This window comes from Mobula hypostoma, chromosome 23 (genome assembly GCF_963921235.1).
Source record: "Mobula hypostoma chromosome 23, sMobHyp1.1, whole genome shotgun sequence".
In the NCBI taxonomy this organism is placed as follows: domain Eukaryota; kingdom Metazoa; phylum Chordata; class Chondrichthyes; order Myliobatiformes; family Myliobatidae; genus Mobula; species Mobula hypostoma.
Window position 1 is genome coordinate 43315152 of NC_086119.1, and position 15135 is coordinate 43330286.

Sequence of the window (15135 nt, forward strand, 5' to 3'; positions counted from 1 at the left end):
GGGGATTTAAGCCTTGACTAGGTATCCAACTCGGCCTGGCCAAGGCATTGGGGTAAGATAACTAAGGAGCAGAGACCCAGAAACCTTGTTGTGTTTGGTCTGATGTTTGGTGTCCAGGACTAGATCTCAGTGTATAGCCAGATCTAAACACAGGTACGCTATAATAATGGTCACTGTGTAACACTGGGAAGCTCACCACCAATTTCTCAAGGGCATTTAGAAATGGGCAATAAAAGTTGTGCTTGCCTCCAATGCCCTGATTCCAAAAGGTGAATAAAAACCTCATTGTTAATGCATCTTTGTACACTGGAATGCAAGTCTGTGTTATAAGCTCCAATTCTAAAGTGGAGCTTGGAGACTTTATTATTAGCAGCACTGCAGGAGATCAATGATTCGTGATTTGTTAAATAATCTGGAGAGCACACTAAAAGCTTTGCAGTCTTTTTGGTGAGTGGAATAAAATTAACTATGAATAGGTACATAAAAGGCAGGATGTGCTCTGCAAGTCAGAAGGGAGAAATAAATACATCGAAAATTTTAGATGCCTGGCATCTAATCAGTTGTGGGCCTCAGGTGCATACCATCTGGACTTCTTGCATGCCTGGGCTTAAGACGAAGACATCTTCCCAAAAGAACCTGAAGAGGGGATGGGGCTCAAGACTGAAGGAATTTCCCATCAGGAATCTTCAGTGAACAGATGCCAGAGAAATTGCTCCTCCCAACTGCAGTTAGTGCCAGCAACCTCTCTGGAGACCCCCTCCCCAGAAAGTAGCCAAACTAAGAACATTTATCCTTAAAGTAAAGGATTTAAGATTTCCCTGATTGTTGTGTTAATTTGGTAGCTGCTGGCTCCAGACTGCAGCTGCCCATAGGAATACCACTATCCCATCAGTGCCACTGTGAATCAGGGAAAGCAGGGCTCAGTTTTAAAAGAGCAGCTGTTAAACTGGAGATTGTTGTGGTGTAAATAAAGTGATCAGAGATACACTGAAGCTATTGGATACAGAAGTGTTTTATTCAGCAAAAATGAACAACAGGCATCATAGTAAGACACTCTTGCAAGAAAAGGCCAGCTTGACCCAATATTACATGACATTTTTATATGCTAAAGATCACAGGACAATTCTATAGTTATAATGCATCCTACAATGCTTCCTTTGAATTACATATAATTTTCAAACATTGCCTTCTTCACACCCACACTCCAGACACCCACAATGAATATTAATCCCAACTGACTATATCTCTGGATTCATGCATATGCAAACATCAAGTGCATGTGTGTTTCCTGGTTTGTTAACACCATTCTGCAGCTTCAGGAAGACTATTGTTCAGAGCTGCATATTAAATTCAATCTACAATCCACATTCAGATCTGAAGATTAATTGCTACTGAAATTATTATTTGTTCTACACCCTGACTTCAGAATATGCCCTAACAGAGATAAGGAAAAATGTGTCTTCAGTGTGAGTGGCCACCTCACCAAACCCTTCTGATGATCACTGACTCAGTCAAAGTTCCACGTTGTGAAGGACACCAAAACACAGCTTCATCATGCTGCAGAAATCTCAGTGTACATCTCTGCTCGGCATGGTTATGGGAAGCACTGTGACACCCAGTGTTAAAACATTTGGCAGGCGGATGCAGGCAGCTACACGTCAGTGTCACCCCAAGAAGGTGGTGGTAAGTTGTGTTTCTGAACCTTTGCAGTTCTTTTTCTGTCATCATGTTGGGGAGGGAGTTCTATGATTTAGTCAGAGCATCGATGACAAAGGACAGGCAATATAATTCATGTTCCTTTGCCAGCTTGCTGCACAGCTTGCTCCTTTGTTTCCACCGGGAGCTAAAGATGAAAGTTGCCAATTGCCATTGCAACATCTGTTAATAAAACAAGGTTGAGAAGTCACTTACTGATGACATCATCACTCACAGAACAGCCAGTGTTAAAGAAAACCATCCCTGGAAGTATTAAATCCCATTTTGCATCAAGTGTGACTTCCATGCGAAAGGGTCCCCATCATATTAAAACTTATACAAGTGCTTTCATGTACAATTTTGCACATACATAGGAGTAACGAGAAGAACTATCACCCAGAAGATGTTTATTGAGATCTTCACCTGCTACTGGTAGACTCCCACCCACAGAGTCAAAACATTTACTGCACTGTCTACTACAATTCTGAATGAACCAACCTGCTCTTCACCACCATGACCCACTGCCTGAAGGTGCTGGGGATCTAGTTTGGAAGCCCTAAGGCAAGTAACAAGAATGGGCTGGGGTGAACTGGGAAGGTAAAATAAAAATTTGGGTCTGTGGAACTGGTGATCTCTGTCAATAATTGGAACTAACTGTCAGTAACCACCAGATTCAAGAACTGTTCCCCCTCAACCATCAGGCTACTGAACAAAAGAGGATAACTACACTCATTCTATTTCTGGTGTTCCCTCCCTGATGACCTCACTTTAAGGGATCTTTATCTCATTATTTCATGCTCTCATTATTTACTGCTTTTCATTTATATTTGCATTTGCACAGTTTGTTGTTCAATTACTCTTCTATAGATTTGCCAAGTATGCCCACAGGAAAAAGTATCTCATGGTTTTATATGGTGACATATATGTACTCTGATAATAAATATCACTTTGAATTTTGAAGAACTTAGTCATCAGTTACAGGGCTGCTGCACTTGGTGCGGGTATAGTCTGTTCACAGCTACTTTGCCTCAGTAATCACTCAGGATATTTTCCAGTTTATCTGGGGATTCAAGATTGAGCAAGTTTGACATTATGCACAAGTACCCTGAGAATGGGGCCAAACGTGTACCCAATGTTGCCCTTTTCCTGATCGCCACCTTCATGTGTGGCTGTGTCAGTCGATGTGTGGACTCAAAGTTTATGGGCATCAAGTGTCACTTATATACTGCCTGTCTTTGTATGCTGAATGCAGGCCTGACCCCTCCACCACACAACATGCTGGACTTTGAGGGACAGTAAGCTGGACTTTGCCACATGACCTGTTCTTTGTGGAAAAGTGTCTATGAAGATTCTCAGTCATCCAGGTCATTGTATATCAAGCAGTAGTAAATCAAGGCAACTAGATATGCTGTGTTGTCTAGAAGACGTTTCGCCACTCATCCGAGAGGCTTCTTCAGGTCTGATCCATGGTGGGACAAGGGGCACTCCTTTGATGATAACAATGTGCACATTTTGGACATGGAGGACAGGTGGTTTGAAAGAGAGTTTAAAGAAGCCATCTTCGTCAAACTGGAAAACCCATCCCTGAACAGAGGGGGTAGGGTACGACACCACCTTTCAGCAACTTACAGTGCAATCCTATCATCTCTACCCCGGTGTCTCCACAACAATTTACACCTCCATTCACACAAGGTGCAAAGATACGACTAATGACCCTCTCATTACCTCTTCGACTCTTAATGACCTTCATGTGATTGCTATGCCTTTAAACAACCCACAGAGTTTATAAGCTGGAAAACTACCCACCGTGGATCAGAACTGAAGAAGCCTCTCGGATGAGTGGTGAAACGTCTTCCAGACAACACAGCAAGTCCAGTTGCCTTGATTTACTACTGCTTGATATTTGTGGAAAAGTACTTCCAAGTAAACATCGTTGACCATAAGTCCATCAGGCAGTGATCAATGTTCCCTAAGAAGTTAGTCCAAACTTTGAAGCAGATCTGACCAATAAGCTCCAAGCCCTCACTTGTCTGGTGATGAGATGGGCCATCCTAATCAGAGCCTTCGTTGGGTTTTGGCCAGTAACATTGACTGCTTATTTCCCTCCATACTGCCTGGCCTCGTGTGTGTGTGTGTATTGCTCAAGGTTTCCGGCATCTGCAGAATCCCTTGTGTTTCATTCCCGGGAGCTGTGTTAGACATTGGCCTTGTAGTGTGTACGTCCCATTGTTCACTTGGTTATTTAGGGCCTCCTGCAGGAGCCCTGGCCTGTTCAGGAGAAGCACTGACTTCCAGTCACTGATTGCTCAGGTCCATGAGCAAAGGCAGAACATCACAGTAGTGACTGCAGTGCAGTTAAGGAGCTGGCAGGACATGTGCCTTGGGGGAACAAAGGTTCTCCCCTTCATCCCAGCTCCACCTCTCATAGCAAGGAGAGACTGCTGCCGGCTACATGTCTGTAAGGAGTAGAAGCAGGAATAGGCCTACAGTTCATTGACATTTCCTTCCATTAACCTCATACCCCTTGATTTCCTTAATTTCCTAAAAAAAAGACATTGATCACTATCTTGACTGAACTCATAGAACAAGCCTCCACAGCCCTCTTGAGCAGAGAACTTCAAAGATTCATCACCGTCTGTGTGAAACAATCACCCCTCATCTCTCTCCCGAATGGCCAACCCCTCGTTTTGTGACTGGGATCCCTGCTTCTTGATATGTTGGTCAGGAGAAGCATTATCCCTACATCTATCCTGTCAATCCTCACAGGAATATTGCATACTTCAATGATATCACCTATTATTGCTCAAAACCTAAGAGAGTATAGCTTCAATCTGCTTTGAACGATCCTCTCTACCCTGGAACCAAACCAGTGAAACTTCCTTCCACTCAATCACAGGAATATCTTTCCCATACAGAGAGACGAGGTCTGTACACAATATTCCAACTGCAGTCTCATCAGAGTGCTAATAATTTTAATAAGATATCTTTATTCTTGCAATCAAATCCACTTTCAATGAAATGCTGATGTAACTTTTGCCTTTTTAATTACTAGCTGAATCTAAAACAGGGGTCCTAAAAACAGAGAGATCTCTTTCTCCCTTATTAGGGGGAGAGAGAGCCTGTGGTATGTCAAATACCGGGTGAATGCGTAGTCTTGGAGTACTGCAAGTCTGTGTCTTTGCTGTTGCTTTTACTGCACGCCTGAGTGCTCAGTGTCGGTGCCGATGGGGGGAGGGAGATTGTTGTTTGCTGCCGCTTATGTGTAGGAGGGAGGGGAGCCGGTGGGGGGGGCGGCTTTGGCGTTCTAACATTTAACTGTCGTTCATTCTTTGGGGCACTCCTCTGTTTTCATGGATGTTTGTGAAGAAAAAGCATTTCAGGATGTATATTGTACACGTTTCTCTGACATTAAATGTACCTTTGAAATGACTGGATAAACCTTAAGGTCCTCTGAAGTAAAATGAGTCTCAGATTTCATCTTGAGAAAATATTGTAAATAGACAAATTTATGGAAAGTATTAAAAATAAGGCAGTAATAATAAGAGATTTCAAACACTCAAACAGTAATTGGGACAGTTGTAGAACATAAGGGTAGGAGACTGCATTCAAGCAATTGGTCTGTAGGAATCTGAACAAGATACAGGGCTGTTACTATCTTTAAAGGGATGAGTTTGGCTAATGGATAAAGGTATCATTAGGTGAATACCAGGAGACAGCAATAACAATTCAGTCAGATTGACCAGAGGTATGGAAAAGGTAGATCAGGAATAAAGGTGGAAACCTGTGTGGAGGCAGAAGGTTTATGCAATGTTCTGAACGAATATTTTATACATCGTAAGGATGAGGGGATGATGTTAAGGAGAAAATATTAAGTTTCAAAAATAATAAACATAGGGAGAAAGGGAGATGTTAAAACACATCGTGTCTTTAACAATCACACAAAATGCTGGAAGAACTCAGCAGGTCAGGCAGTACCTATGGAGGGAAATGAACAGTCAATGTTTTGAGCTGAGATTCATCACCAGAACTGGCCTGTCCAGTCCTGAAGGGTGTCAGGCTGAAACACCAACCGTTCATTTCCCTCCATAGATGCTGCCTGAGATGCTGAGTTCCTCCAGCATTTTGTGTGTGTTGCTCAAGACCTCCAGCATCTCCACAATCTCTTGTGTCTACAACTTTAACAGTGTCAGGTACAAATAAAATGTATACCATTTCATGAACAGAAGCAGCACAGGTTCAATTGTTTTACAACACTCTTTAACTAAATTGCACTACTGGAGGATCAGAAGGTTGTTGCAAAATGTAGAAAAGAACAGATCGAGTAAGTACAGGTATGTCAGCCTGACGTTGGTGGTCAAATGGCTGAGAGAAATTTTAAAGTGACAGCTGTGACGAGAATACACATAAATTAAGATGTTTGCTGGCCTGGGCTAGCATCAGTGGCATCAGCAGTTGGTCTGCCACCTGTCCTCAGGGGAAGGAGAGATAAGGAACAATGGAGCAGCATCTGGAGATGTGTAATGAAGGGACGGGAGAGAGAGCTGTCTAGAGCGGCTCCCCCTTTGAACCCTGAACTGTTTGAAGTGATGGACAGGCGATACCCCAGCAGGGGGATAAAAAGGGACAGGTTCGCTAAGGCAGGACACACGCGACACTCGAGGTAACGAGACCCTGGAAGCGGTGCGCCTCTCACGAGTCGGTGGAAAGCTCTTGGACGGCTGATCGGGGGATCAGCCTTAAACGCACAGGGTGGAAAGGTACGATCAGCGGGAACCCAGTGTGTGTCCACCCTTGCTTGGGTGTCGGGTTCACTGCAGAGAATCGACCGCATCTGGAGGAGGGGTCACAGTCGGTGACCTCAGGTGACATCACAAAGGACTCGCCCGAAAGCTGCTTGTGAGCAATATCGCCGGTCTGTGAGTGGAAGCCGTTCTGAATGATCAGTCGTTCTCGTTCTCTCTCTCCCTCCCCCAACGTTGTCCATCGCCATGGCAACGATTACTGCGAACTGAACTAAATCGAACTGGACTTTTGTGTCACTTTGAAATTGGTCATTTACCCCTAGACAACGATAGAGCTTGATTGATGCTGTTATCTTAATTCTGTGCACATGTGTGTTTATCATTGCTGAACTGTTGCACTTATTATCCTTTCGATTACTGTGTTGCTTGTTTCTTTAATAAAACTTTCTTAGTTCTAGTAATCCAGACTCCAACTGAGTGATCCATTTCTGCTGGTTTGGCAACCCAGTTACGGGGTATGTAACACAGCGTAAAACTGAATTTAGAGACGTACAGTTTATTTACGTACAGTCGGCACCTAGTTGTTCAGGGAAACCCGTGTCTGGATTACCAAGTGAATGATTCTGAGGAGAGTGTTGGTGAGGTAGAGCATTTAGTGCAGCAGACATGCACCTTAATAATGTAATTAACAAAGCCTTCGACAGATTGAGGAGGAAGAAAGTAAAACCCCAGGGAGTCCAATAGAAAATAACAAGATAGGTTGAAAATTAGCCCGGTGGCAGAAAGCAAAGTGTACTGTTTAACTGGCATTCTACAGACTGGAAGGCTGCACATTGTGTAGTTTTGCAGGACTGTTCCACATCCCTTGCTTTCCATATACTGGACTTGAATACAGGAGCCACTATCAAGAATTGTACTGACAATATGACAGAGCTCTGTAATTAGTAATGTAGTGAGGAAGAGAGTTCTAGATGGGAGAAAATATCACTGGATTTGTTAGATTGGCACAAAAGTGGCAAAGGAAATTCAATCCAGGGAAGTATGAGGTTGTGTATTTGAGGAGGGCAAATAGGTAGGAATAAGTAATGAAGGGTATGATGTAAAGAAGTGTAGAGGAGAGGTCTGCTGATCCAATGAAGGCAGCAAGTCTGATGAAAAGAAGATTAGGAAGGCATTAGGGATGCAGTTGCTTTTTGAAGTCATTCACCAAGCCACACACCATCCAGACTTGGAAATATATCGCCATTCCTTCAGCATTGCTGGGTCAAAATCTTGGAACACCCTCCCTTAACAGCATTGAGGGCAAGGTCAAACCTCGAGGCTACAGCAGTTCACCACCAATTTCTCAGGGCTGGACAATTAAATTAAATAGTGACTCATCCTGCAAAACTACATCCATGAATGAACAATGACATAAAATGGATTGTAGACTGCAATAACACGGAGGTCACGTGAGCTCCTTCAAAATTCCAGTTGCCACTCTGCAGGAAGGTTGTGATGGGACTACAGAGGGTTCAGAAAAAGTTTGAGGGAATCATAAATATGAGGAAACACTGACTGGGTCTGGATAGTTTTCTTTGATTAGAAAAGACTGAGTTAAGTTATAAAGAATACACCTGTAAAGAGGACATTTATTCAGGGCATAGATTTGAATGAAAGGGTTTGGGTAGGAACAGAGGAATTTCCCTTGCTGAGTAACGGTAGGGGTAGGTGGGTCTGGAACGCAATAACTGGAAGGGAGTAGAGGTAGAAACCCTCACTGCCCAGGTGGTGCAATGATGGAGCTAACAGAGGCATTGGCCATACAGCCCCAGTGAGCCCAGTTCAATGCTGACCTCTGGTGCTGCCTGCATGGTTTTACACGTCCTCTCAGTGATGGCCTGGGTTTCCTCCCACGGGTAAGTCAATCAGTCACAACAAATGGCCGGAGTTGTGTAGGAGAGCCTAGAATCTGACTGGTGTTGGGATTAGGAAAGTGTTATTATAAATGGGAGCTCAACAGTAGGCATGGACTTGATGGGCTGAAGGGCTTATTTCCTATATATATAAAACTCTGAAGCTAAGTCACCAAAAAAGCCTGCAGAAGTTTGGAATAGAATCTGATTAGTCACCAACGCAGAAAGAGTATCTCCTACTGTGCCATAAATTGCAGCTGTGTTACAATTCTCATCGTCAAAAATTATGGCCGTCTACACCTCACCATCGTGCAGGCATTGCCTTTACCAGAGAAGGGGCGAGAGCAGGGGTTCCCAATCTTTTTTATGCCATAGACCCCCTACCATTAACCGAGGGGGCTGTGGGCCCCAGGTTGGGAGTCCCTGGGTGAGAAGGAGAAGAGAAGGAAGTGGAGAAGAAGGAAGAGTGGAGGAGGAAAACAGGAGTGGAAAGGAGGGGGAGGAGGAGTTAGAGATGTGTACAAAATTAACAGAATTAAAGTAGGGCTACACATTCTTTCTGCTAATCCATTATTTTAAAAATTGCTATAAATTATAGATCATTATCAAGAAACTCTTATCTTTACATGGTAATAGATTTGCAACTGAGGCTCAATCTATTATATCCTTTTGATATTTATTTGCAAAAGCAGAAAAAGGGTGTGGGAAAGAGACCTGCATCAAAGCAGCAAATTTCATGTCATGCGAGACAGTGATAAACCAGGTTCTAAGTCCGACCACAAAATGACTCTTCCGTCGTGTCCTGGAAGCTGGTTGTAACTTCCAATTGCGTTGTAAAATATTCCTGTTCGGCTGAAGTGTTCCCATGAAAGCTCATTTATGCGAACAAATTTTGATATTCACAAAGGATTATCCCATTAGACCAAGTAATTAATTAATGGAAGGTAATAAATATTAATTGTTTCCAGCTCATAGGTGTATTTGGTGATTGCTAATTGTTTGTGGATTTGAGACATCCCTGAATAATATACATGTGCTTGACTGACTTGTATTCAATATACAAACAGGATACATTTGTTCAGATATAATACAAACATTGCCTATGCAAACAGGGTGTACACAATGATTTAAAGTGACTGCCCTTTATGAGTAGCTCATACTTACTGACACTCAGTCATGCCAATTTAAACTAATGATGACATATTGATCGGCGTTCCACTGCCCTCTGCAAGTGATATGCAAACAATAGAGAACTATATGCTGACTGCAGTATAGATTACACCGCGCAGCGTGTGGTATGCATCGCAGAGCCGGACTGCGCGTTGTAGAGTTGCTGAGCACTGCAGAGAAGCGAGCTAATTGGTGCCAGTTCCCTTGGGTGTGGGGATCAAAATGAGTCAAACAACGAGCGAGTGGGAGTGGTATCAGCTGCCTCCTTCATCAGAATGCAAACATTCTCCACTTACTGAAGCAGGATGGTTTTAACAGCACCAATTAAGAACTTGTTAATGCCCCTGCAGCTTGCGCAGATTTCTAGCTATGGAATAACTTTCCCATCACTGCCCATTTCTCCCAGTGCCAGTGCAAAATGCTTTGTATATATATATTGCCAATCTCATGAGAGGGACAGCTCATCAAATCTTTGCCAGCCCTCAAAGCAACCCCATCAGTCTCATTCCCACATATATTTCCCTTTTACCCATGGTCTCAAACTTGTCCCATTAACTCCAGCATGATACACCCCCGACCCATCTGCGATGGAGTAACTGGCCAGTGTATTGTTTAGAGTTGTGTGGCATCAGCACTACCTGCTGCAACACTCTGCTGCCCACTGTTCACACAGAGCATGGAACAATACGAGCCCTTCGGCCCACAATGTTTGCTGACTACTCCAAGGTCTATGTAATCCTTCCTTCCCACATGGTCCATCATTATCTTTCACCATTTGAGAAATCTATCTAGGAGTCCCTAAAATATCCCTCATGTAGCTGCCTCGACCACCACTCCTGACTGTGCAGTCCACTCTATCTATGCCTCTTATCATCTTGTACGCCTCTATCAAGTCACCCCTAAAGCTTTCACAACCTTTCCCTAATGAGGCAACCAGAACTTAACACAATACCCCAAGTGTGGTCTAACTAGAGTTTTATAAAACTGCAACATTGCCTTGTGGCTCTTGAACTCAATCTCCCCAACAAATGAAGGTCAACACACCATATGCCTTCTTAAACACCCTATCACTGGAACTTTGTGGGATTTATACATGTGAGCCCCAAAATCCCTCTGTTCCTTCACACTGTTAAGAATCCTGTATCTTGCCTTCAAGTTCAAACTTGCAAAGGGAATCACTTCACACTTTTCCAGTTTGAACTCCATTTGACTCTTCTCAGGTCAGCTCTGCATCCTGTCAAGGTTCCTTTTTAAACTAGAACAACCTTCTACACTATCCACACCACTTCCTCGCCCAAGCCATTTATAATAATCATTATGAGCAGGAGGTCCTGAATAGATCCTTTGTGGAGCATCACTGGTCACCAACCTCCAGGCAGATTATCCTTGATCTGCTACCACCCCTCTGACTTCTTTGGGTGAGCCAATTCGGAATCCATGCAGGCAAGCTTACCTTGGTCCCACGACTCCTGACTTTCTCAAACACGTTCTCTATATTGGCATTTTTTTTCGAATTGTATTTTTTTCCTGTATAAGTTATAGAACATAGTGAAATATAGCACAGTACAGGCACTTCTAACCAACTCTAAGATCACTCCCATCTTCCCTCCTACATAACGCCTCATTTTTCTATCTCAGGAAAGTTACTGGCATGATTAGAGCATTGGCTGATTGGTAGGAGGTAGCGAGTGGGAATAAAAGAATTATTTTCTGGTTGACTGCCAGTGACTAATGGTGTTCCGTGGGGATCGGTGTTGGGACCACTTCTTTTTATGCTGTATATCAATGATTTAGATGATGAACTAGACGGCTTTGTTGCAAAGTTTGCAGATGATACGAAGATTGGTGGAGAGGAAGGCAGTGTTAAGGAAACAGATAAGCTGCAGAAGGACTTGGACAGATTAGGAGAATGGGCAAGGGAGTGGCAAATGAAATATAATATTGGAAAATGCATGGTCATGCACATTGGTAGTAGAAATAAATGTGCAGACTATTTTCTAAACAGGGAGAAAATCCAAAAATCTGAGATGCAGAGTGACTTGGGAGTCCTTGTGCAGAACACCCTGAAGGTTAACTTGCAGGTAGAGGTAAGGAAGGCAAATGTAATGTTAGCATTCATTTCAAGAGGTCCAGAATACAAGAGCAAGGATGTGATGTTGAGGCTTTATAAGGCACTGGTGAGGCCTTGCCTGGAGTATTGTGAACAGTTTTGGGCCCCTCATCTTAGAAAAGATGTGCTGGCATTGGAGAGGGTCCAGAGGAGGTTCACAAGGATGATTCCAGGAATGAAAGGGTTATCATAAGAAGGGACATTTGATGGCTCTGGGTTTGTACTCATTGGAATTTAGAAGGATGTCGGGGAATCTGATTGAAATATTGAAAGGCCTAGACAGAGTAGATATGGAAGGAAAGTTTCCCATTGTGGGAGAGTCTAGGACAAGAGGGCACAGCGACAGGATAGAGGGGTGTCCACTTAAAACAGAGATGCAGAGAAATTTCTTTAACCAAAGGGCGGTGAATTTGCGGAATTTATTACCACAGGTCATTGGGTGTATTTAAGGCAGATCTTGATAGGTTCTTGATTAGACGTGGCATCAAAGGTTACAGGGAAAAGGCTGGGGAGAGAGGCTAAGGAGAGGAAAAAGGATCAGCCATTATTGAATGGTGGGGCAGACTTAATGGGCCAAATAGCCTAAATCTGCTCCTATGTTTTATGGCCTTATGGTCTATGGTCTTAGTAATGGATGTTGCCCTTCTGAGGCACCGTTCCTTGAAGATATCTTGTGCATTAAGGAGGCTAGTACCTAAGGTGGAGCTGACTAATTTTGACTTTCTGTAGCTTCTTTCGATCCTGTGCAGTAACAGCCACCCACCACCCCACACCCCCCCCCATACCAGTCAGGGATGCAAACTATCAGAATGCTCTCCACAGTAAATCTTTAGAAGTTTTTGAGTGTTTTAGTTGACAAACCAAAACTCTTCAAACTCCCAATGAAATATAGCCACTGCCTTGCCTTCTTTATAGCTGCATCAATATGTTGGGACCAGGTAAAATCCTCAGAAATATTGACACTCGGGAACTTGAAATTGCCCACTCTTTCCATTACTGATAACTCTATGAGGATTAGTTCATGTTCCCTCATCTTGCCCTTCCTGAAGTCCACAATCTGCTCTTCGGCCTTACTGACATTGCGTGCAAGGTTGTCACTGCGACACCACTCAAGTAGCTGGTATATCTTTCAACAGTACACCCTCTCATCTCCATCTGAGATTGTACCAACAATGCTGGAATCATTAGCAAATTTATAGATGGTATCACCAATCCGCACAGATTGTGTTCTTCCAGTTAGGAAGTCGAAGATCCAATTGCAGAGGGAGGTACAGAGGCCCAGATTCTGTAACTTCTCAATCAGGATTGTGGGAATGATGGTGTTAAATGCTGAGCTATAGTCAACGTACAGCATCCTGACATAGGTGTTTATATTGTCCAGGTGATCTAAGGCCTTGTGAAGAGCCATTGAGATTGCATCTGTTGTAGACCGATTGAGGAAATAGGCAAAATGCAGTGGGTCCAGGTCCTTGCTGAGGCGGGCGTTCATTCTAGCCATGACCAACCTCTCAGAGCATTTCACCACTTTAGATGTAAGTGCTACTGGGTGATAGTCAATACGGCAGCTCACACTACTCTTCTTAGGCACTGGTGTAATATTGCCTTTTTGAAGTAGGTGGGAACCTCCAACCATAGCAGTGAGAGGTTGAAAATGTCCTTGAATGCTACTGCCAGTTGGTTGGCACAAGTTTTCAGAGCCTTACCAGGTACTCCATCACAGCCTTCTGCCTTGCAGCAGCGATCTTCACAGCTGTAGTTAAATTCTCCCCTATCAAAACGGGCATAGAGGACAGAGCTCATCTGGTAGTGAAGCATCACTGCCATTCACGCTATTGGGTTTCGGTCTAACCACGGTTTTATATAACTGGGACATTACCTCACAGTTCTTGAACTCCATCCCCAAATAATGGTCAATGTACCATACACACCTTATTAGCTACCCCACACAGTAGCATGGCAACTTTGAGGTATCTGTGGATGTAGACCCCAAGATCCCACTGTTTCTCCATACTGTCAAGAATCACACCATTAACCCTATACTCTGACTTCAAATTCAACCTTCCAAAGTTTATTGCTTCGTATTTCTTCACGTTGAACTCCACCTGCAATTCCCAGCCCAGCTCTACATTCTGTCACTATCCCACTGTATTAACCATATAACAATTACAGCACAGAAACGGGCCACCTTGTCCCTTCGTTAACCTTCTACACTATCCGCAACTCCAGTATTTATTGAGATGCAGTGTGAGATACGTCCCTCCAGCCCTTCGAGCCATACCGCCAGCAATCCATGATTTAACCCTTGCCCAATCCTTCATGTTATCCGCAGACTTACTAACCCACCTATCCACTTCCTCATCTGTCACTTATGAAAATCACAAAGAGCAGGGGTTCCAGAACAGATCTCGGCAGAGCTATATAAAAAAGTCACTAAAATCAGGGCCCCTGAACAAACATGTAAATCTGTTTCTCTGATGTTACATAACTGTGATACTGCTGCAAGTAATTTTTTTCTTCGCACTTGTGCATATGACAGCAAACCTGATTTTGACTGAAGAAAGCGTGACCCTAACTGTGGTTCCACATGACACCTCGTGCCAGCCAGTTGCAAACTATGAATCATGACATAGAAAGAATGGCTTCCACTGACAGAGAATTAGTGTCTACCTGACTGAGAACCAGTGAGTTTGTCCAACTGCGATCCATGAGCATCCAGGACTGAGAATCAGATTCTGGGATGAGAATCCTTGAGATTTTCCAGCTGGGAATGAGTGCTCCCTCTGAGAACCAGTGTGTCTATTACAGCATTTACTGAGCGACTCCACCTTGTGGCAAAGAAGTGTAATGACAGGTCTTATTTAGAAATGCTCTTCAAGTCAAGTTTATTGTCATTTATCTATATACATGTATACCGTCAAACAAGAAAACGTTTCTCCGGACCTGGGCGTGAAGCACAGTGGTACACACAACACACATATAACATACACACAATAATCTAGCAAAGTGAGAATAAAATCTACAAATTAATTACACATAAATAAACTAAAGTGCACAAATTAAATATTGTAGGATACAGAACAAATTAACCAATGACACTTCAAATGTGATACAACAGGGAGCTCGGAAGCCTAATGGCTTGACGGAAGAAACTGTTTCCCATTCTGACATCTCTTGTCTTCATGCATTGGAGTCTCCAGCCTGATGGTAGGAAGTCAAAGAGGATGCTGGATGGATGGGAGGGACTCTTGCATACACTGCACTCCTGAGAATTGTCCCCAGTGGATGGTAGAGAGACCCCTATGATTCACAATTGCAGCAGCTCCCCACTTGCAAGCAGCACACTTTTCAGGTTCAGTCCTCTGGTCAGTAACCAGATTATAAAAAGTGCAACAAGGACAAAATTATTTTTTGACAGATTCTTGCATTGTGTGATATTCACTGTCTGCACATAAATAATTCAAATACTCCTGGACCATACAGAAAAAAGTTATAGGGTTTTCATAAAGACTATAACATAAGATCA

At 43.3% G+C, this 15135-nt stretch overlaps 1 long non-coding RNA gene across 1 annotated transcript in view; it reads right to left on the reverse strand.

Annotated features, from left to right (window-relative positions):
* Positions 1–1016: 1016 nt before the first annotated feature.
* Positions 1017–15135, reverse strand: part of LOC134336849 (uncharacterized) — an 84409-nt gene continuing 70290 nt past the window's right edge. The window contains exon 3 of the long non-coding RNA XR_010015895.1: positions 1017–1878. This is a non-coding gene — a long non-coding RNA (uncharacterized LOC134336849). The remainder of the gene's footprint in view (positions 1879–15135) is intronic.